Source organism: Tenrec ecaudatus, chromosome 1 (genome assembly GCF_050624435.1).
Source record: "Tenrec ecaudatus isolate mTenEca1 chromosome 1, mTenEca1.hap1, whole genome shotgun sequence".
Classification (NCBI taxonomy): Eukaryota; Metazoa; Chordata; class Mammalia; order Afrosoricida; family Tenrecidae; genus Tenrec; species Tenrec ecaudatus.
Genome location: NC_134530.1, coordinates 298,941,085 through 298,964,765, shown reverse-complemented (window position 1 = coordinate 298,964,765; position 23,681 = coordinate 298,941,085). Strand labels below are relative to the sequence as shown.

Below are 23,681 nucleotides of genomic sequence, written 5' to 3'. Positions count from 1 at the left end.
TCTTTTTGTGTTTTGCTTTGGGTGTTTTTTTTGTTAATCGCACAGTTTTCATACACAGTTCTCTTCCTCAGGAAGCACCATTGGTTTGCCTACCTGTAAATAAATCCTGAAACAGACACACGTTGCTGTAGATGGTGTTTAAAGCGATGGGATTTCAAAGGATCCCAGAGGCCCAGAGCATCTGGCATGGGAGAAGAGGAACACACGCGCCTCAGTTTAAAGAAAGTGCTCTTTGGAAAGCAAGTGCCAAGCCACCGCCTTGTTTGCCTCCTTCCCCGGTAATGCCAGCAGGTCAGTTCTTCCAAGACTAAACTTCAGAAATAGCACAATATTGAAAAAAGCAGCATTTCCAAGTCCTCAGCCTTTTAAGAGTCACTTTCTTTTCAGATAACAAATCACTTTCGAATGCAAGTCTTGTTTTTCTTTCTTTCTTTTAAAAAAAATTCCTCTCAGGAATATGCCAAAAAGGCAAGATTGAATGGTCGGAGGCAAAGAAACTGCTGGCCCCTAGTCTACTTTCTCAAAGAGCTTTGCCCACAGGTCTTCAGAGCCCCCCAGCAACCGACCGAGCATCCTCCCTCCGGCCTGTCAGCCCTGCTGCAGCAGCAGGATAGCCTTTAAAACGCAGTGACAGGGACCTTGGCTCGGGCGCTGTCCCCGCCGCCACCACCGCCGCCAACCCCAAGACGAACAGCAAGCATCACTTTCTAAGAATTTTGCCAGTGGCTTTGATGGCGTGTCCTCCGCACACTCTGCTTTAAGCAGTCAGAAGAGGCCGGAGGCCCCGGGGGCACCTCATGAAGCTGAGGGCGTTGTGAGTAAACTGCCAGTGCGGTGCATCTCTTGTTGTTGTCCAAGTCTAAACTCATTCTCAAAGTGAGTGAGCCACAGGTGAGGGAAACGCTCTGCGCTTTCAGGATCCTGGCACTGTGACACTGCAAGTTTGGTGGTTCAAACGCCAGCAGTCACTCAGAGGGAGAAAGAGGAGGCAAAATGTCCTACAGGCGCAATTCAACAGGAGGACGCCTGCACAGGAGGTGCGTGGACTAGGACTTGAACCCAAGGCTGCACCTGGAGTGGCACTCTCAGGTCCAGGCTACGTTCAGAAAAAAGGGAGAAGGAGCCAATGGACCCATAATGCCCAGGGTATCCAGGCACTCTCTCCAATTTCCCAGAGATAATAGAAGCCTGAAGTCTGATCTGCAAATAACCTTAGCTTTTCTCGTTTAACCGGCTTGTGCCACCCAAGATACACACCCCTGGCAAGTGACGAGCCAGGAAACCAGGAGAGCAAAATGCCCTTGCCTCTTCCCTCCCACCAAACAGTCCTGCTGTCAAGTCCACAAGGGCTCCCTTTTGTGCAGCCAAAGGGAGAGGGAGCAGTACGCCGTCAAGGCCTTGTGTCTGAAAAACATCTCCCTCCAGCTTGTAGAACAGGCCCTGGCTAGCACCCCGGGGCAGCTTGAGCCGTGGGTAGCCAGGTGAGAACAGGAGAGAGGTCGTTCCCAGGGGGTCGAGGCTGAGCCCTCTCCTGTCAAGGACTGGGCTCCACAGCCGCCCAGCTTGTGCACCTTCCTACCCATCTTGAAACCATCTTACTAGAGGGCCAGGCTGGAGATGACCTTTCAGCTTGTGGACAATTTTGCTGCTGATTTTAGATTTTAGCTTGAGGAAGGTGAGGCAGGAGAAGGAAGAGGGAGGCTCAGGCCAGGCTGAGTGCACCGGCTCAGGTAGGGTTACATTAACTCCCCACTCCATACTGGAATACTAAGGTATTCAAAGGGGACCCTCCCGAGGTCCACAGAGTTAGCCCAGTTCTGGCAGAGAAGCCTCCACTCACAGGAGAACATTGCTATGAAAATAATCTTACACACACCACACACACACACATACATACACACACACACATACACACACTATAGCATAAAAATAAAACAATCAGCAAACTAATTATTACCAAGCTCAGGGCTGTGACCACACGGGTCAGAGTAGAACCGGACTCCCTAGGGTTTTCAATGGCTGTTTCTTTTGAGGTCCCTCTGGATGAACTTGAACCAATAACCTTTTAGTTAACAACCAAGCAGCTTAGACGTTTTCACACCCTACGCCCCACTCAGCACCCACAAGTGACCCCACAGGCTAAAATTACACTCTGGGTTTCCTGAGAGTCTCAATCTTTATAGGAGTAGGACGCCTCATCTTTCCCCCATGGAGCAGATGGTGGTTTTGAACTGCTGACCTTTCAGGTAGCCTAACACATAACCCACTGCACCACTAGGACTCCTTTGGTGCCCTCTAGGAAGTCCAGGTTGCCTATACAAGCCACCTGAGCTCACAGATTCAGTCCCTCCTGACCCTTTCCTTCCCCTGGTTTCCACGGGCATCCCTGTCTTCATAATACTTTTACGAGGTTCCCAAGGACTGCAGGTGCCCCCCTCACCGTGCTCTTGGCTCTGGTTTCTCCCCCGCAATGAATGGGCCAGCCACACAGCTGTGATGCTAATCTCACCATGACACTGATGAGGACATCCCCAGGTCACTGAAAAATCTCCAGGGACTGCCAACCACCATCCCAGGGCTCCACGTGGCAGGGCCCTATCCATTTTTTTAATTCTTTTTTTTTCTCCTACCCATGTTTAATAGTGGCACGCTGAGCCATTTGACCCTCCTCCTCCGACCCCAACCTAGCCACAAACAGGCTTCACTTTCTAGGAATTGGCTCACGGCTGCGACCACATGTCCTTTCTGCACTCGGCTTTTGCTTGATCAAAAGCTGAGTCAAGAGGAGAGTGAGAGGCCCATTCTTGGGTCTGACGATGGGGTCCTGCCCCAGTCACCTTTCCAGGGTCACCTCCCCCTCCACAAGGGCCCTCTCAGTTCCACGCTGACAAGCACAGGGTCCTCCTGAGCCCTGACATGTTCATCTGCTACTCTGCTTTGCTCTGGGTATTGGTCGCCAGTGCGGACACCCAGGAGCTGGGCGCGGGGGCCGCGGGCAGTGCATATGGGAGAGAGTCTGGTGCAAAGGACCGGAACCGTAGAAGCCTCTGAACAAGCTCATTTCTCTTGCTGTAGTGGTAAGCTGATAGGCTCTGAACCAGGAGGTCAGCAGTTTACCACCAGCAGCACCTTGAGAGAAAGACAGGGCTTTCTTTTTCCCTTAAGGATGTACAGTCTCAGAAATCCACAGAGGAAGTTTGACCCTGCCCAATACGGTTACCCTGTGTCAGAATTCATGTGGGAAACTGAGGAGCGAGAAGAGAATGTAGGTGGACGACTTCTTTATTCTCATATTTAAGAAACCTGGGAGGCCAGGGGCCTAAGTGGAGGGAGGCCTTCACACTTGTGAGTTAGGGATGAGTCCCAATCACATTCTCATAATTAAGATTAACCCCCACAATATCTTCCTATCAAAGTGAGACTTTAAAGTTACCTCTGACAAGCACATGGCTGAGTGCTGGCTGGCTGGCGGTTTTATCTATAGGAACAGACATGTTGCTACTGCTCTTCCTTCTCAGAGGACAGTCACTCCGTCCTAGCCCCCCCCACCCCCCCTTCACCCAAGAACTGCTGTTACGTTACCCTTCCAATGAACTCAGGGACCTCTAGGGAGAAGGGACAGCCCACTTTGCTCCTGATGTGGTTACCTGTAATTAGGGGGGCTTGTATGCCCTGCGACTATATGAGCCAGTGGAGGAATACCATCTCTCTTTCCCAGACCTGGCTCCTGATAACACACAGGAGGTGAGCACCCCAAAACTTTTGTCTGACTCTTAATTTCTTCCCTTCAATTACAAAACGGTCCCTTAGGACACATGCATATATGGGCTGGATCCCAGAAACTGACCCAATGACTGTGAGTTTTTTGGTTTAACTTGATAATGGGGGTAATGACCTCTAACTCACAAGGAGGTCCAAGGCTAGACAGGCAGGCAGGGGATGGCCAATGCATAACTGGACAGACAAGTTGGGGACTCATGGAGAGTTATGGGGAGGGGCAGCTGGAATGTTGGGGATGGTGACATTGAGTGGATACACAGGTGGTGGGGACTGCATAGATGGAGCCTGACAAAGACTGTAGCGAGGACTATGCATGTAGTGGTGAGCCTTGTGCAGACAGAGTGGTCAGGACAGTGTAGACAGAGTGGTCAGGAAAGTGCAGACAGTATGAGCCCTGTGCAGACAGAGTGATCAGGACAGTGTAGACAGTATGATCCCTGTGCAGACAGAGTGGTCAGGACAGTGTAGACAGTTGTGAGCCTTGTGCAGACAGAGTGGTCAGGGCAGTGTAGACAGTCGTGAGCCTTGTGCAGACAGAGTGGTCAGGGCAGTGTAGACAGTCATGAGCCTTGTGCAGACAGAGTGGTCAGGACAGTGTAGACAGTCATGAGCCTTGTGCAGACAGAGTGGTCAGGGCAGAGGAGACAGTCGTGAGCCTTGTGCAGACAGAGTGGTCAGGGCAGTGTAGACAGTATGAGCCCTGTGCAGACAGAGTGGTCAGGGCAGTGTAGAGAGTCATGAGCCTTGTGCAGACAGAGTGGTCAGGGCAGTGTAGACAGTCATGAGCCTTGTGCAGACAGAGTGGTCAGGGCAGTGTAGACAGTGGTGAGCACTGTGTGGATGAGGTGGTGGGAATGGTATAGGCAGAGAGATAAAGTCTGGAATGGGCCCTTTAGCATTAGCTTAACCACCAACTAGACTGGATGAATTTTCACACTTCCTTATGGCTTTCCATTCACCACGGCCAATTAATGTTAGTGATGTTGTTATTTTTATTGATGGTGTTTTAATTGTAGCAACTATCTTTGAGGCTGACCTAATTTCGGGGGCCTGGCTTTCTGGGGCTGTCGTCTGCTTTGCTGCTACAGAAACTACCAGGAGTGTCTCTCCACACAGGTGGGGCTGGATGCGATGGAGCCCGTGAGCAAAAGGCCTGGAATCAGCTGGCCTGTTTAGATGCTTTGTGATCTGCTGGGGCCAGAAGACACATGGCCCCTGGAGGCCACTATTGCTCTGCTCTTGTCTCGTCCATCCCCTGTAACCCTGAAGGATCTCCCGCAGGCCTGGGTAACAGGAGCAGAGCTGTCTGATGACTGGGGTAGATGGGGAGGGCCCCTCTCCTTGAGATGTCAATCCAGACTGGACATCATACTATAGGTGAGAAATTTCCCCTTGTGTTGTGAAATCATTGGGACTTCAGAGTTAGTTTACACTGTAGCTTAATGCCTGTCCTATCCTAATTCAATAGCCTTCATCATCAGTACTATATATATATTTTAACTTTCTTACCATTTGTCAGTTAAGCGTGTGTAAGCATGCATTATCAAATTTCTAGGTGGTACAAACTATTAACCATCCGCTGCTCAGCTCAAGTTCACCCACGGGTGCCAGAAAGGTTGGAGGTTTGGGTCCACGAATCCAAGAACATTGGAAGAAAGGCCTGGCCACTTACTTTAGAAACCAACCATCAGACACCCTCTGCAGCATGGCGCCTCCTGGACAGACAGAAGGGAGGTCGTCTTGACAGCCACCGGTTTTTGGTTTTGTTCTTGTTGTCTAAAAGCGTCTTGTCAGAGCACATTCATTCACTGCCCTCTGTCAAGGTCCAGAAGTTTACTGATACGCACGCCTTTCCCTCTTCCAATAGTCTAGAGCCCTCTTGAATGAGGCGACCTTGTCTTACCCCTTTGAGATCGACTCCTCGTCTCCACTGCCCCCGAATTTAGGAGTGAATGGTGTAAACAGCAACGGTTTCATAATTGAGGAGTTCGCATTGCATCTTTTGGAAGCAATTCTCAAAATGGAATGACAATCATATATTTCCTCCAACCCACACCACTTTGCCGCCACACACCATCAGGAATGGAGTGCCATGAATAAAGCCTGAGGCGTGCATCCGTGCAGTCAGCTGGCCCATGGCTTCAGGACCTCCATCCAGGCCACCCTGGTGGGCATTTCTGACGCTGGCATGTGCTGGCCGCAGAGGCTTGGGGTCTGCTGCATGGCTTCAGTCTAGATGCCCTGGATCTCACTTATATAAACATACCCTCTCTGAGAGAGAGTGAATGCATTCTTACCAGACGTTATTTTACAGCCACAAACAACAAAGATAGTTGCCATGGTGGTGACTCTTATCAGTGGCGACCTTGTGGGTGTCAGAGAGCAACTGTGTGTCATATGGGTTTTTGTGTGTGTGTGTGTCATACGGTTTTAAGTGAATGGTTTTTCCAAAGCAAATCACCAAACCTTTCTTCCAAGGTGCCTCTGGGTAGACCCAAAAGGCCAACCTTTCTGACCCCAGTATGCCGATGCGTAGGCTTCTTACCCCCTTGGTTGGCAAGTTGTATAAACGCACCCTATCTGAGAGACAGCCGAGCGTAGAAGCTATGGAATCAGTCGTGCCATGAGAACTGGGCCTCTTTAATGCCCCACTTCCTTATCTGTGGAATGGGAGCTAAAAATAATGTGCACTTAATAAGGTGGCTTGAGGATTAATGAATGTTAATATATGTGAGATACTTGGATAGCTATTTTAAGTACTTGGATCGGCTATACACAGCAGTGCATGGCGTGTTGGAAGTACTTAGCATGCTAATATTATTCACATGGAAGATATCAAGAGAAACAAAAATGAATAGGGAATCGCCCAGCCATTGAGGCATTTACAGTCTAGCAAAGGGGATATATCCATAAGGAACTAAGTGAATTAAAGTTATGGAGCATGAGAGGGACAGAGAAGATGCAGGAACATGCACGCATGGGCACATTCACGCAGGCACACACACTCCCATGCACATATATGCATTGTGCACACTACAACGATCTGCACAGGGACAATTACTCAATAGGCAAGGAAAGCAAAGGCATTCTTATGCCTACTTACCAGACTTTAATGAGACAGGTCTCATCACACACACCAAAATGACTACAACAACAGACTCACTGCCTTGGAGGCGATTCCTACTCGGGCAGACTAGACCGGCTCCTTAGCATTTGTGAGGCCGTTAATCTTTTCAGGAGCAGAAAGCCTCATCTTTCTCCCATGGGGTGGATAGGGGATTTGAACAGCTGACTTAGGGCTTTCTGGATTTCACCACACACATAAACATTTCACCCAATCTATGGCAAAAAATAAACGGAAAGAGAAACTCACTACGCATTAGTAAGCATAATCAGCCCATGCTCATCTTGCTTATAGGGTGCGCCAGCCATCAGAAAGGGTCAACTTGAGGAAAGGCTTTGATTCTGAAGAAAGGTGCCGGGTGACTGGGAGAGAGACAGATGTCAAGCAGAACTGGAATATTGGAAGGAGCAAAGACATGTGAAATAATTCATTGCAGTAAGCCAGTGTTGATCTTGCTTCTTGGGTCACCTGATACTGTGCGTGCACACACACACACACACACACACGCATACCCACACACTTGTACATGCCAATGGCCAGCTACAGAGCAAGAAGGCTTCTGTCCAGGAGGAGTCAGGACGGCCAGGAAAGGTTTCCGAGAACGCGATGACTGAGCAGAGCTGTCAGCAATCAAGAGGAGCTTTCCAGGCAAGGCAGGGCACAAGAACGTCTAGGCAGTTAGGGAGCATGAGCTGAGGCATAAAACAACATTTATTCATGTATTCATTCAACAAATGTTTATCAAATGCCTCCTACATGCTTTGTTGAGCTTTAATCACTGGGACAGAGCAGTAAATGAGACTGAAAAGGTTTTTTTTTCACCTTTCACTGAGCTAAAGATCTAGTGGAGGAGATGAAAAGCACACCAGAAAACACACACACACACACAAACACACACACACACACCAGAGATATGCCCCAGAGTCACAGGAGCTATGAGGAACCCACAGGGGGCGATATGACAAAAAGATGACTGGACAGGTTTGCCAGGCCAAGGGAGAGAGTGAGAGAAATAATCAGAAATGAAGACAAAACCCTTTTTTTTCCTATGCAGATTTCCCTAAACTCTCGTGGCCTCTTCCCTCACACCCATTTTCTTCCACGAGGGGGAACCCTGAGTCGCCTGGCTTGGAGAGTGCTTCCTCGATGATCCATTTCAGTCTTAGTTGCGAGGTGCCGTAGAGATGGCTCCCACTCACAGTGACCTTCTCACAACGGAACGACCGCCGCCCAGTCCCGTGCCCTCCTCCCAACTGCTCCTGTGCCCGAGCACATTGCTGCAGCCACGGGGTTGATCCATCTCTTTGCCAGGCTTCCTCCACTAGACCAAGTATGATGTCCTTTTTCAGGGGCTGGTCTCTCCTGACAACATGTCCAAAGGTCATGAGACGAAGTCTCACCATCCGTGCTTCTTAGGAGCACGCTGACTGTACTTCTTCCAAGACAGCTTTTCTTCGTTCTTCTGCATGTCCAGGGTACTGTCAATATTCCTCACCAGCACCATCGTTCAAATGCATCGATGATTGCTTGGTTTTCCTTATTCAATGTCCAACGTTTACATGCATATGATGCGATTGAAAATACCATGCCTTGGGCCCGGTGGATGTTAGTCTTCAAAGTAACACCTTTGCTTTTTAACACACTAAAGCAGTGGTTCTCAACCTTCCTAATAACGTGACCCTTTCATACCATTCCTCAGGTTGTGGTGACACCCCAACCATAACATTATTTTCGTTGCTGCTTCATAACTGTAATTTTCTACTGTTATGAATCGCAATGTAAACATCTGATATTCAGGGTGTATTTTCATGGTTACAAATTGAATATAATTAAAGCACAGTGATTAATCGCAAAAATAATATGTCATTATATATTGTGAAATATTATTTCTAAGTACAAATAAATGAAATTTTGTCTTGAAGCATGGTGTAGCACGGGGAACAATCTTCACGCCAGGTACTCGTATGTGGGCGTATCTGCATGTGGACAGATCTGCCTGGAGACAGATAGAGGAGCGGTGTCTCGGTTCCTAACATCATCAGAAATATGTGTTTTCTGATGGTCTTAGGTGACCCCTTTGAAAGGGTCATTCGACCCCAAAGGGGTCACTACCCACAGGTTGAGAACCGCTGTTCTAAACTGCTGTGCAGCAGATTCCCCCCAAAGAATATGTCCCTTGATTTCCTTTCCTTGGTCACCCTAATCCTCACTAAGCAGCTATCCTCCAGTCAATTCCAACTCAGGGACACCCATGTGGCTAAGTGGAACTGTGCTCCATACGGTCCCCAATAGGTGATCCTCTTTTCAGAACAGATTGCCAGGCCTTTCTTCCAAAGTACCTTAAGCTCCAGAAAAACCAAAAAACAAAATGCACACACACATAAAACCAAACTCACTGCCATGGAGTTATGCCAACTCATCATGACCCTGCAGGACAGGGTAGACCTGCCCCTGTGAGCTACCAAGACTAACCGTTTACCATACTAGAAAACCCAGTCTTTCTCCTAAGGAGCAGCTGGTGGTTCCAAACTGCAGACCTTGCAGATCACAGATCGCAGCCAACGCATAACCATTGCAGCACCAGGACCCAAACCTCCACCCTACCTTTGGGTGAGCTGCCACCTATGTTAACCGTTCGTACCCGGGGATATTGACTTGGCCTGGAACTGGAGGCAACGCTATGCAGGCCTTTCTTCCTCCGAACCCCACTAGGGCGATCAAAATGTCGATCTCTTTCTACTTCCTATTTCATAGACACTGGCCTGCTCCTGAGGTTCTCACCCGAAGCGACAACGTCGAGCTTAGCTGTTATCAGTCACATCAGGGCGTTTGTGATTACACGGTTACTGGTCTTCATTCTCTGTTGGTTCAGAACTGGGGAAGAGAACGTTTGCAAGATAAACGTTTCTATAAGATAAAAAACCTTTCTCCTACCCCAACAGACCCCAAAACGAAATGAAATCACTATTCTAATCTATCAACTCGGTCACCCTAACGGAAAAAAAAAATCCTTCAGTTCTCTTGCTTTACTAACTCTAAAGACATTGCTAGGGAGTTGACTGAGAAGCCTGGCCCAGCTTGATATCCGCTAGCAGGGTTGATAGAAGCAGAGAATACTGGGGGAAACTGGGGTGAGAGTAAGATATGGCACGGCCCATGTCCAACCTTGGGTGCTGAGTTAAATATTAGTCGATACACAAAAGAGTAAGAGCACATGAGGTCTTCAGACAGCTCTTGTCTGAAAGTGCCCACTCCCATCTGAGTTTGGGAGCAAATCACGCCCTCCTTCATTAGTACTTGATGGAAGGCTGCCTGGCCTAAGAATACTGGGTACCGTAGGAGTAAATGGAGCCCCAGTGGCCCAGTGGGTTCAACGTTGGACTTTTAGCCACAAGGCCAGTGGTTCAATCCCACCTGTGGAATTTTACAGTCTGAGAACTCCTAAGGAGCGTTCCCACGCTGTCCTAGAGGGTCACTGTGAGTTGGAATCGAATTGATGGCAGGCAGTAGGTTTGATTTGGGATTTCAATCATCTCCGTCGGTGACTTTATATTAAAAGAAGAGGGAGAGGAGTAAACAAGCAAAATAATATCTTGATATCTTGAAACTGTCTTTTTTTTTTTTTAACCTCTCAAGAACTTAAGAACTTACTTTGAGTCTGTATTACAGGCTTGTCTCATGATTTCCTTGTGAGGCAGTATGGGAACATGATATTATCGTGAACACTTATTAATGGAATTTCTGTTATCTGCAGGGTTCAGTACTGAGTGCCACCGTGCTGCTGTCATAGGAAGAAGCAGATCTGTGGTCCCTAACCTCCAAGGGCTCATCTGCTATAAGCAAGGCAGCTCGGGTTCCCCCAGAGCAAAATGCACCAGAGAAGGCCGGAATTGCACCGCATGATGACCTAGTGGAGGTCGCTGAATTGCCCACCTCCCCAGCGGCAGGCCGGCAAACGCCCCGTTCCATCTGCACCACAGAACGAAGCGGGGCAGGGGCAGACCAGATGACATCACGGGGACCACTGTCGATTGAGGCGACGAGGAGCTTGTTCAATAAATACGAAATAAAAATCCCCTGCGATTAGGAAGCAACGAAATAAAGTAAGACAAAGAGATGAGCATTAAGCAAATGACAGATTTGGGAGAAGAACACTGAAAAGGGGAGGAGGTGAGGGCAAATGGCACACGCTGGGGTCAAGGTTCGTGAAGGACGGCTCCATAAGAGAGTCTGTACATGAGACAACAGAGACGCCAAAGCCCCAAATACACATCAGTGAAGGAATGCAATGGATTGGAAACCACACCCCTGATAGAAGCTACTCTCAAAACTCACTGCCGTCAGGGCAGAGCGGCCCCTGTGGGTTTCTGAGATAGATGCTTGAGTGGGAGTAGAAAGTCTCTTCTTTCTCCCCCAGAAAGCCTGGTGGCTGCCGATGACTGTTCTTGTAGTTAGCAGCCCAACTTGTGACCGCCAAGCCACCTGGGGTTTTGGCAGAAGCCACGAGAAGGTAAGAATGGTCTGCTGTGATTCTTTGTAGCCTTTCTGTGCCTGACAGGGTACCCGCCAGCAGTAGCCATCTTAATGAGTAAGCTGCTTCCCCGAGTTCACACTGCTCTGTTTCTCTGCCAGCATTCCAGCCACGAATAGCTGACCGCAGGGTCCAGGAGTGCTCTGTCCACTGTGCCCCTCTGCTGGGGCTGCTCTGGTGGAGATGCCCTGCCTCCCCACCTCCTGTAGCTGGCTATGGCAGGGAAGTGCTGCCGCAGCCCTGGCACAGGCAGGGACCTGCAGCATCTTACTACCGACATTCCCTTCTCGGGCACCATGTACGGAGCGCGCTGGAGAGAAGAGGCAGGGTTTGCACACCTGCGGGGGAGGGGGGGAGGGCGTGCTGAGCGACTGTGAAGCAGGCAGCAGTAATGCAATGAGCCCGAGTCCCTGCCCACACCTCTCATGCACAGTAGCTGTCAGTGGAGGCTTTCGAGAAACTGGTGCTGAGCAGGTTTCCGCAGAGCTTCCAGACAAACACAGACTAGAAGAAGCCCATGGTGACTGATTTCTGAAAACGCAGCCCAGGAAAACCGGGTGGATTGCAGCGGTTGCATCTGCAAGTGATTGTGGGGTTGGCGAAGGAGCGTCCCAGACAGCACCCTGTTCCATTGTGCATGGGGTCAGCATGGGGCAAGGGCTGGGCAAGAGGGAGCGAAGTTCACCGTCTGGGCACTGTCACTCATCTTAGAAGGCCAGGACATGATGGGAACTAAAAGGAGTGGGGGGTGCGCTGCTGAGCACAGACTGGCTGTCACGGTTGTTAGGTAGTCCAACCCTCTCCTCCGGCAGGGCAGACAAGGTTCTATGGAACCAATACAGGCCATCGCCGCCGCTTGGCCCCATGCAAGCACAGATGCGGTGCTGGCAACAGCGCTCCCTAGAGGCCCCTTAAAGGAACACCACGGGAGGGGCGCTCAGCTCACGCTCCACTGCACCCAGGATCCCGCCTAAACGCACACCCATCCACCCATCGGCTCATGGCTCCCAAGGTGCACTTGGCTCTCGGCCCCACCTGGCACATACCTGAAGCCAAGCCACCTGGCTGCCAGCTGCTTTTGAAGGAGAATTTGCCTGGATTCCCTTTGTCTTTAGCTTTCCCCCATGTGGTCAGAACGAGTGGCTTCTAACAGTTGGGGTGATAACTTGCGGCCTCCAGCATGTCCGCATTAAACTGCTTTTGACCTTGACAGGAAACCAAAGTCGCCACACTGGTCTACCGGAGCCCTTTGGTGGGCGGCCTTGCCAGCTTCTGTCTTCAGACGCTTGTCCATCCATTCCTACCATATGCTAAGACTCGTCCAAGGTAGGCCTGAAATTCGGCATTCCCGAATTTGTTCCTGAGACCTTTAATGATCTCCTGCTTGTAGACTCACTAGCATGCCTGAGTGAGGAAACAGCTAACTTGCTTGACTGCTAACCCAAACAGTGGACAGGCAGCTTCGAAGAACGGCCCGGCCCACACTAGAGCCAAGAAAACAGCCGCGGAACGGACGGAGCTGGGTCAACCCTGACTCACATGGCCTGGCCACCAGTTTGCGCTGGCTCAACAGCAATGCGAGCTGTGCGTGCCTGCTTGGTCTCCGAAGACCCCTTCCCTGGAGGGCAGCCGGTCTCCGGGTGCACGCGGCTCTGTGAAATGTGGAGGGGAGAAGCCACTTGGGCTAAACAGGTAAAGGAAACCGTATTTCCATGGAGTACACGCCCAGGCAGGCCACCTCTGGGGACGGCAGTGACTCAGCAGCTCGGGGTGTAAAGCCCATTCAACACCTGAGCGGAAAGCAGAGGGACACGGAAGAAATGCATATGGATAAACCCAATGGAGGAGGACAGGGCCTCCCCAGAGGCCTCAGCAAAGCAATTGGGCTGACAAGCAGGAGAAAGTAACAACCACAGGCTCTTTGTGCCACCTTCAGCCCGATCACTGAGTGAGAAGAACTGGTCTGGGCACGACCGCTTCAGCTTCCAGACCTCCTCTAAGGACTGCAGAACCAGATCCCAGAATCTTCCAGAGAACCGCAAGTCCTTCTCAGGTCCTAGTAGAAAGCCACGGGCTCCTGCTTCCCCCACAAGGGTGCCCTTAAGTACACAGGCAGGATGTTTCTTTTTACATGAGGAAACGTTTCGCCCAGAGTCTGGATTTGGCCAACGGTCTCAGGAACGCCCAGGGGAGTGTGACCGCTCTGCGGGGGCTGGCAGCGTGGAGGGCGGGCAGGTCCGCAGCTGGCCAGTTCTCACCTCAGTTTCAGGCTGGGAAACACACGCTGGGTCAAGCCTTTGGGAAGGGTGCCGAGGAAAATGTGCCCTTGGGGGTCAGAGCTGTAGGAGAGGTGCTCCCCAGACCTCAGCAGCCTAGCCGGTGGCTGTTGTGAGCCGTGGGGCCGGGGGGGGGGGATTCCGACCCAGCTGCCTCCCCTGTGGCATGTGCCCCTGAGCACTCTGGAGGCGACAACAAGTACGGAAGCAGGTCGCCAGGTCTTACTCCTGTGGGGCCACTGAGTAGGTTGGAAGTACCAACCTTTCGGTTAGCAGCCTTTTGGTTAACCCCCTGGGCTCCTCGGCTTTCTGAAGTTTAGGCAGCTGAACACATCACTGCTGACCCCAGGCTTGGAAGGGCATGACCAGTAAGTTCCACCATACATAATCTGGTGTCGACTTGGGGAGGGGTGGAGTCTAGCCTGTCAATCAGGTCACCGCTTGATGACATCATTTGGAGGTACTAGAAGGGGGATAGTCACTCACAGCCTGGGAAATCTTCCTGTTGACAAGACACATGGAGCTACACAAGAGCCCTGGAGCTGAAGGAGCCACGCGGAGACCCCTGCCAGCACTGAGATGGTTACATCACCATTGGATCCACAAGATTTTCCACCCACTGGCCTGTGATCTCCCTGTATTCGGCGACATTGCATGTGTTGCATGAGTCTGGAGAGGAATTTATAGACTGGTAATGGACATGTGGGCTAATATAGGATTTACGGGCTTGACTGGGCTGGCATGTTTTCTTAATATTCAATTGCTCTTGTATATAAAGCTCTTTCTTATACACATGAGTGTCTATGAATTTGTTTCTCTGGTCCACCCAGACTAACACGTTCGGTCAGTTTAGTGGTGTGAGTGCAGGAAGCTATGCCACCAGTACTGCAAATTCTGGCAGTCATCCACAGCACAGCATCCAGGCTCAAACAGATGCGGAAGAAAGGCCTGGTAATCTGCTCCCATTAGCCAATGAAGAGTTTCTGGATGACAAGAGACTACTTGTCCATTGTACTACTGGATGGCACCCAAAACACACAGCAACCACAGCTACGGGCTCGAGCCTGCCAGCGGTCATGAAGGTGGCTCAGGTCCTGGCAAGGGTCTGTCCTGTTCTGTCAGCGCCGACTCAGTGGCACTAGACAACAGTAGGCACTGGAGTATCCACACTCCAGTAGGTGGAGTTCCCTCTGGGTGCCTCAGAATGAATTTGTGGAACCCACGGGTGGTGTGAAGGCCACACAACTAGCAATGGAATGCACCAGTCCTGTCACTGCCATGAAACCCCAGACAGGAGACTCGGGCTGCCTCCCCTGCAAATAAGGGGTTCCAGTGGGCCCTATGATCTTGGTCATGGCCTTCACCAGACAGCACTGCCGTGTGAACAAAATGGCTTTACCCCAACAGCCGGACTGAGGCTCGGTCAGAGAAGACAGCAACTTCCTGTCCCTGTGGGCTGGGCAAGGTGACAGCAGTGGTGACACTAGCTGCTGAGAAGCACAGTGTGCCGACAGAGGAAAGAAAGGCTAGCCAAGTCTGGAGGGCAGCTTCCTCTCTGAAAAAATCTGGTGCCGGGGAGAGTTGAAGGGTCGCTTTCGTTTCCGTTTGGTTTGTTCCGCAAGAGAAAACTCATAGACATTTCTTTGAAGAAGAATGTCTGCTAGCCCTTGGAACATCGCAACAACTGGATAGCATGTTGAAATGGAGACAGATGTAGGGAGAATTCAAAGGCTCACTCACCCTCTGAGAACAGCAGGCAGGTTTCTCTTCACCAAGAAAAACGGTCTACTTTCTGTGGACCAACTGTAAGAAACAGAGAAGAGCAAAACATGAAGTCCATTCTGTAAGTCACAAACAGAGGGCCGGGGGGTGGGGTGGTGCAAACAGTTAACGTGTTAGTCGACTAACCAAAAGGTTACAGATTCAAGTTTACCCTGTGACGCACCTCGGAAGAAAGGCCCGGCTATCTCATTCCCAGAAATCAGCTGCAGGTGGCCCCACAGAGCACACAGCTCTACTCTGACACTCATGAGATGGTAACTAATGGTGGTGGATAAAGCACACAGGCACGCAGACCTAATGAGGGCCTGATGCTGCAGTGGGTTAAGGACCGGCCCACCCACCAAAGATCAGGGGTTTGAATCCAGCAGCGACTCTGCAGGGGGAAAGATGAGGCAGTCTGCTTCCACAAAGGCTTGCCTGGGGTAAAGGGGAGCTCATGTACTACAGCAAGGTGTTGGGGGTTCACGGGAGTAAACTGGACAAGCCAATGGGAGCAATGGGAGGTTAGATAAGTTGTTTCACTAGTTGAATTCAAAAATGAAGATTTAATGTGTAAACCCCCACCTAATATTCTCTCTCTCTCTTTCTCTCTCTCATACACACACACACACACACACACACACACACACACACACACACACGACTGACAGTCTGGGAGAAGCCTCTGAAGCCGTTCACCTCTGTGCCTTAAGCTTGCTGTAAGTCAGCATGGCCTGGGCAGCAGAAGGCTTGGCTTGTTCAGGCCCAGTGATGACAAGTCACCGGGCACCTAGTACTGAGTGAGGCTCACGGGATGAACAGAGGTTCCCTGAAGAGCAGATGGATGTGCCGCTGTTTGGCTGGCTGAGTTTTAAACACTGAGTTCACAGCCATCGATAGGTAGGAAATAATCGAGTGGCAGATTCATCTATTATGGGACGGGTGATCCACACGAGAGAGGAACACAGGAAATGCTTCCCAGCAGTGGATCCTGTAAGAACCTCATCTCCCACACCCCTACAGAGGCACCATGCTTTGACCCTTCGGTCAAGGTGCAGTCACGTGACCCTTCCCCCAAATGGCACGCCCAGGGCTCCATAGCTCACTGAGCTCAATGATCCCACAGCGAGTTCCAATTGGGCTCCTATGGGAATGTGGACTTGACTTTGACCCAGGGAGTCATCAGTGCTGAACTCAATGGGCCTGTGATGCTGATGACCCAACAGTGTGGGAAAGCAGCAGGCGGTGGGGAGTGCTGGTCAGCAGAAGCACAGAGACAAAGGGAAATAAGGGTGGGACTTCTCAGACTGGTCATCTGCACCACAAAGAACTGAGTTCAAGGGGCCTTAAAAAATGCTTCTTTTCCAGCAACCGGCTTAAAGACTCCTTCCTTTGCATGTTCTGCTGCCAACTAAGGCCAGTAGTTCGAACCCTACTGCGGCTCTGTTGGGAAAGCAATGGGACTTTCTATCCCCGTAAACAGACACTCTGAGAAACTCGCAAGGGGGCAGTTCTACTCTGTCCTAGAATCACAAAGATGCCTCGTTGACTCGATGGCAGTGAGTTTGGCTGGGATAAAGATTGGACTTTCTACTTTCCTAAAGGTTTAGTCTTGAAAATCCCCAGGGGGCAGGTCTACCCTGTCCCGTAGGGTCGCCATGATTTGAAATAGACTCGATGGCAGTGAGTTTGGTTTTGAGTTCTTGGCCTGGACGACAAAAAGCGTTGGCACTTAGGTACTAGCCGAGAGGTAGCAACGAGGCAGAAAGACCTGGAAATTCTCCTCTCTGAAGATTACACACAAGGAAGTGTCATAGAGCCGTTCTCCCCTGCAACACACGGGTCACTGTGCAGGGAAACCAAGAGGGCAATGGGTTTCACTTTGCTTTGGCTTGGCTTTTGCTGTAGGTTTAGAAAGGGATTCGAGGCTGAAGTAATTGGCCTCCCAGGGTGCCGGCTGCTGCCAAAATTCAGATGATGCCAGAGCATCGGGGATTAATTTTAAGAACTATAAGGAGTCCACTGTGTTTCTTCCCTTCCTTTGAAGAAGTGGCAAGCCTTGTATTCCCTGGGGCACCCAGAGAGTCCCAATGGAGGAGGAGGAGGAGGAGGAGGAGGAGGAGGAGGAGGAGGAAGAGGACCCAGGAGCCTGAAGGAAAGTCCCTTCAGCTAGGCACACTGCAAATGGCTGAGGGCTGTGGTGGCCCAATGTCCAACCAAGCTCACCGGTGCCCTACCTGGGCCAACCTGAGACCAGGGGCAGGCCAGTCCACTTCCATCCAGATAATTTTCCCTGGCAGGTTTTCAGCATCTGATTGCCAAGGCTTTCTTCCTAGTCTGGGCTCGTCTGGAAGCTCTGCTGAAACTCCTTCAGCACAATAGCAATAAACAGTCCTCCACTCACAGATGGGAGGTGGCTGTGCATGAGGTGCATTGGCTGGGAATAAAACCCAGGTCTTTCGAATGGATGGTGAGAATTCCATCACTGAACTACCAAGACCACCTACACATGCTTAAAAAAACAAACAAGCAGACAGACAAACAAAAACCTGTAACCACTGAGGAGAAGCCAGCTGATGGCAACTCCGTAGGTGAAAGAGTAGATCTATAGGGTTTTCTTGGCTCTAATTTTAATGAACGCCGGTCCCTTCCCTTCCTTCTACATTGCAGCTGGGTGGGAGCAAGCCAGCAGGATTTAAAATGGGAGGCGATGCCCACTCTGCTTTCAGGCTGCCTCCAGGAAGGTGAGCGCGATTGAGATGCAGGAAAGTCGTATGATTCAGGCTCGCGAGAAGTTTGTACGCTGATTGAAGAGGGAAGCAATGCAAACTGTGACAGCTGGTGCGTGATGGTAGCATCTAGAGGCATCTTCTTTTTAAAGCCACACTTTGTAATCCACGCACGACCTTTCCATCTCCACAGCAGACAAGATGTCTACAACAAGAATGATAAAGTAAGTCGGAGTCAGCCCCGAGTCTCCATCTCAACTCAGACAGAGGAGAGCTGTGGGACACAAGAGACTTCGACTCTCTGAACCCCTGACATACGTGCTCAGTGATAACAAGATCTGCCTCACATGATGTTTTCCAGTTTTTACTGCAGTACCCGGCATGTAGGAGATAAAAAACACAACCAGGCTCACTAGCATCCAGTTGATTCCGACTCACTGCGACCCTAGGACAGAGTAGAACTGCCCCTGTGGGTTTCCAAGATGATCGACCTTTCAGAGAGCAGACAGCCTCATCTTCCTCCTGTGGAGTTTGAACAGCCGACCTTTGGGCTAACAGTTTAACATCTAAGCCACTGCGCTACCAGGGTGATGCATGTATAGAGTGTGATGTGAAGTCTGAAGGTAAAGAAGGGTCCCTGCTTTCAATCCAGTTATGGTGACGTGACTTCACAGCGCAGAGGAAAGGAAACGTGTAAAGGACAGGTTCTTCCATCTCTCGAAACGGTCATCTCGTCATCTGAATATAGATACCCACATAACTAGAAACCCACGACTCGTCACACTTACCACCCTCAAGCTACCAGTGCAGTCTCCTTAGGTACACTCTCATTTCTGGCTCAAGGAGATGTCTTGTTCGTTTGGTAAAGCAGATGTTTGTTGGCATCACAGGACTCCTCTTGTGCTCTACTGAGAACGTTATGTCCTGAGACAGTGACCAGCAACTTTTTAGGAAGACACACCTTCAAGGGAGCATGGTGCAGGGACTGTATCCCACAAATCACCAGAGTGGGAATAACACAGTACTTGTGTTCCTGCAGCTCGGAAGGCAGCTAAGCCTTGCTCATTGCTCCAAGCAGGAATCAGGGGATTGGGGTGGGGGTGGGAGAAACATCAAGGAGAGAGGGCCAGAGACAAGACTTGCTGTTGCTGCAGAGAAATGCCAAGTCACATGCCAGAGGGACATCCAGCATAAATGAGAAGTGATGGCTGTCCGGGATCCACACAGTATTCTTCACCCAGGCCCTAATTCCAAGGCACACATTCCTGTAAGGTCTTCTGTATTCAGTGTCCAGCTGACCAGTGCAGGGGAAGCTATTGCAAATAACGCGGCTGGGGCCTGGCACACCTTAGTCCTCAAAGTAACATCTTGGCTTTTTTAATACTTTCAAGAGGTCTTTTGCAGCGGATCTGCCCAATGCGAGATGCGATTAGATTTCTCGACGGCTGCTTCCTTGAGTGTAGATTGTGGATCCAAATAAATGGAGATTAAATTGAGGCAACTTCAATATTTTTCTAGCTAATCATGATGCTGCTTATCAGTACCAGCAGCATTGTAATTTAGATTTTAGCATCCTCCATCCAAGGTGTGACTAAAATATATATGACCTACCCAGAAAAAAATGGGAGTAATACATATCCTAGGTTATATATACGCATTTTTTATTTTAGAAAGTTTTGCTTTTCTATTTCACTGTGATGCCGATTAAGCGTTGAACACAGGTCCTAGGTTTTACCTATATGCAAAGTTTACCATGTTGTTGTGTGTCCTAGAGTTGATTCAGACTCCTAGTGCCCTCGTAATAGAAGGTGGGAACTGGTCCTTAGAGCTTTCTAGGTTGTACTCTTGGAGGGGGCAATGCACCAAGGACTGTGTCCAAGATTACACAACCAGGAAGCAAGTGACAAGGCAAGGATGCATAGCAAGGATGGTCTTGGTTCCACAGCCAAAGACGAGACGCATGAACACCCCTGCCACACATGTGTGGGTTTTCACCCCCATGTGGATGCATGCTGACAAAGGCCAAACCAACCAACCAACAAATAAATAGGAAGCACTTGATTTCCCTAGCTAGCAGATCTTTCCTTATGCAAGTTACATATTTGGGGGTGGAGGGGGCGGAGGGAGTGCAAGCAGAGATGCTGGAACCAACGTGACCCCTGACATTCGGCAGCGAGGCAAGATTTAGCTGCCCCACAGGTGCCAAGCGAGCAAGACCAAAGTGCTGATGGTCGCAGCGATGCAAAATGTAGCCTTGGCAAGCCGGCCTAACAATTACATCACTCGGATTATGAGCCACAAGCATGCAACCAGCTGCATAGCAACGATCTCAAATGAGCCCCATCAGCATTTTCCTTTAGCTACCAACATGTGGCAGATTGAGCACACGCTGCTCTGACCCCAACGCGGTGCTCACGTTGGGTGCCAGCACGAGGGATGTGCAAGGAGAAGAACGGGGCAAGGGCACTGGCTTTGTCATGGAGCACTGCGTGTCACACACGGGCTCTAATCCACTCAACTCAGCCTCTGTGATGCCAAAGTCTTCTTATGTGATAAATGTAGTCACATTCGAGCTGTTTAAATTTTCAGTTCAGCTTACAAATGCCTTGAAGTTAACACTGCACTTTGTATGTCTCTTGACAAGGAATGCTTTCTGCACTCCATGACACAATCGTGTGGATCTCTCTCTCGCCCTCTGTGTCGGATGGAACTGTGTCTTTCCTGGTCCCTCCGCTCCAGCTGCTCGCATGAAATGTAACGCCAGGGCTACTGTGGGTTACAGAAGGATTTCTCCCAAGCTGTCTCCCCCAAATATATGCCAGACAGCTGCTTGGGAATGACTACACTTGGAGGTCATCAGAAGTAGGTCAGGGGTTATTCCCCCTGACAGCTATCAACCATCTAGAGCAAGTAGTTACCACTGTTTATCCCAAAACAAGTAGGGCCTGCTCCCTTCTGATAAGGATAGTAGTTGTCTGTTTCCTTGTAGGAGACCCCAGAGAGGTCAAACCCACCTAAGGATGACCAAGGTTAGGCCACCATCTTGAATCTCGGGTCCGCCATCTTGTCACATGTAAACCCCCAATCCCTCTTCCTATTGCGTGTATGTCCCTAGACAACCCCTTCTGATTACTGTATTACCTATAGTATAGCCCCTTCCTGTGACGTATGTCCTCACTTGTAATTAAGGGGCTTGCATGTCCCCAGAGAAGATAAAAAAGCCTGGGTTAGCATTAAAGATCTCCCTCTCTTCCTCCACGTGGACCACCAAGCGGGGCAGAGGTGAGCATGCTACCATGAATCGTGTCTGACTCCATTTATTTCAATACTTTTGTTCTACCTCTCATGCTCTCTATAACTTTACTATGATCGTTACTTATTATCACCGTACAATTGCGCCTACCGCACCCGTAATGATGTGTTAGGGGCTGGCTTCCCCTGACAGGCTACCTCACCAAAACAGAGTGCAAATAGGCCATACTGCAGGGCCAAGGTAGGAGTGGGCCTTGAGAAAGTGCTGCCCCCTCTCAGGAAGCTTTCAGTCACACCTGGCATCAAGGATTCCAAAGCTCTGTGCCACACTGGCTCGTGTGGCAGCCGTGACAGGGGACTCTTCAGACACCCACCTATAACTATGTGACTGATGCTGGGCAGCATGTACCATCCTCCCAACCCCATCACATGTGCGTCAAGGCCATACCACCGCGGGCTGCTTCCAGTCGGTGGCAGGCCTGGCTGGGAATGAAGGCAGTCTGGCAGTGGCTGCCGGTTGGGTTGCTAACTGCAATGTCAGCAGTTCAAAACAACCAGCCGCCCCTCAGGAGAACGGCTTTCTGCTTTCTGTAAAGAATGACAAACTCAGAAACCCAGAGGGGCAGTTCTACCCTGTCCTCTCGGGTCTCTGTCAGTCGGCATCAACTCGATGGCAGTGAGTGTGGTTTCTTGTTTCTTGACATATCCCTCTGAAGGCTAACATTGGCTTTCTGACTTCCTTCCAATGCTCTCTCCCTCTCTCCTTCCAAGGCCAGACCAACGAATGGTCACTGGCTCTCAGCCTTCCCTAGCTCCCTGCACAGTTTCTTTCTGTTCCAGGCTGAGTCACGGCCCTCCCCAAATATGTAGCTAATTCCTGGCATCGGTCCCTGTGGAAATGGAACCTTGGTGGCATAGTGGTTACACACTGGGATGCTGACTGCAAGCCCAGCAGTGTAACTCCACTCGCTCCTCCCAGGGGAAAAAAATTACACTCATTGCCATCAAGTCAATTCCGAGCCACAGGAAGATGAGCTCTCTCCTCCCATCAAGACACTTGGCTCCGAAACCCCAGGGAGCCGCTCTACACTTGTCCTGCAGGGTCACTGTGAGTCAGAATTGCAAACTCACACAAAAGTCACTGCCATCGAGGCAACTCTGACTCATCGCCACCCTACAGGACTGCCTTGCTTGTGTTTGCTGAGACTCCATCTCTTTATGGGAGTGAAAAGCCTCCACTTGCTCTTGAAGAGAAGCTGGTGGTTTCAAACTGCTGGCCATGCGGTTAGCTGCCCAACTCATAATCCTCTAGGGCTCAACTTGATGGCAGTTGGTTTTATTGGGATTATTATTGTGGTATCTGTGAATGTGATCCAGTTAGGAACCGGGGTTTTGTCTTGTGAATGTTACGGGGTCTTGCCAGTGCAGGGTAGCTCCTCAGCTAATGCATGCCTGACTTAGCAAGATCAGAAAAGACACAGAGACACACAGAGAAGACAGACAGATGCCCAGAAAGGCTGAGGAAACCAGAAACTGGGAACAAGACTCCAAGGAATTCACAGGGCTGATGTCCTGATTTGGACTTTGAGAAAGCAAGTGGCTATTCGTATAAGCACACTTTTAAAAAGAAGAAGAAAGAAAAAAGTTATATGCTACAACTAAATAAGAGAGGCTTACAGCACATAAATATCTGCTTATAATTGGAGTTCCGTCCGTACGTGAGAGCAATAACGGATTCTCTGTGGACCTCTATAGGTTTCACAGTGCTCCAGGAGAGAGTGCACGGGAGCATGTTAACAGCACACATGATACCTCTGCTTTAATAAGATGGACTATTTTAAACATCTAGAAGATTTTAAACTGGTGGCAAAGTAGATGGTGTATTGAGCTAAAGGTCAGCAGTTCACACTCACCAGCAGCTCGGAGGGAGGAAGGCAAGGCTTTCTGCTTCCGTGAAGATCTGCAGCCTCGGAAACCCACAGGGGCAGTTCTACTCCTACCCAACAGTGTGGCCCTGAGTCAGAAGTGACTCTGTGCCAGTGAGGGAGAACTGTCCACAGTGGCTCCAAACTATCTGTGAGAGGCCAGTTAGCAACTTTGCAAACTTTTTAGACCAATCTCCATCCCAACAGCTCAACTCTGCCTATTGGTGCTTTAAGCCAGCTATGAACTCCTAGAGATGAGAGATAGATGTGTTCCCAGACAACTTTACTTACAAAAGCAGACGG

The 23,681-nt window shown here is 50.1% G+C and overlaps 1 protein-coding gene across 4 annotated transcripts in view; it reads right to left on the bottom strand.

Moving 5' to 3' along the window:
* ATXN1 (ataxin 1) overlaps positions 1-23,681 on the bottom strand; it is a 477,765-nt gene that overhangs the window by 201,296 nt on the left and 252,788 nt on the right. For all 4 annotated transcript variants that reach the window (XM_075532432.1, XM_075532414.1, XM_075532440.1 and 1 more), the window contains one exon: positions 15,452-15,514. The gene's annotated coding sequence lies outside the window, so the exon portion shown is untranslated. The remainder of the gene's footprint in view (positions 1-15,451; positions 15,515-23,681) is intronic.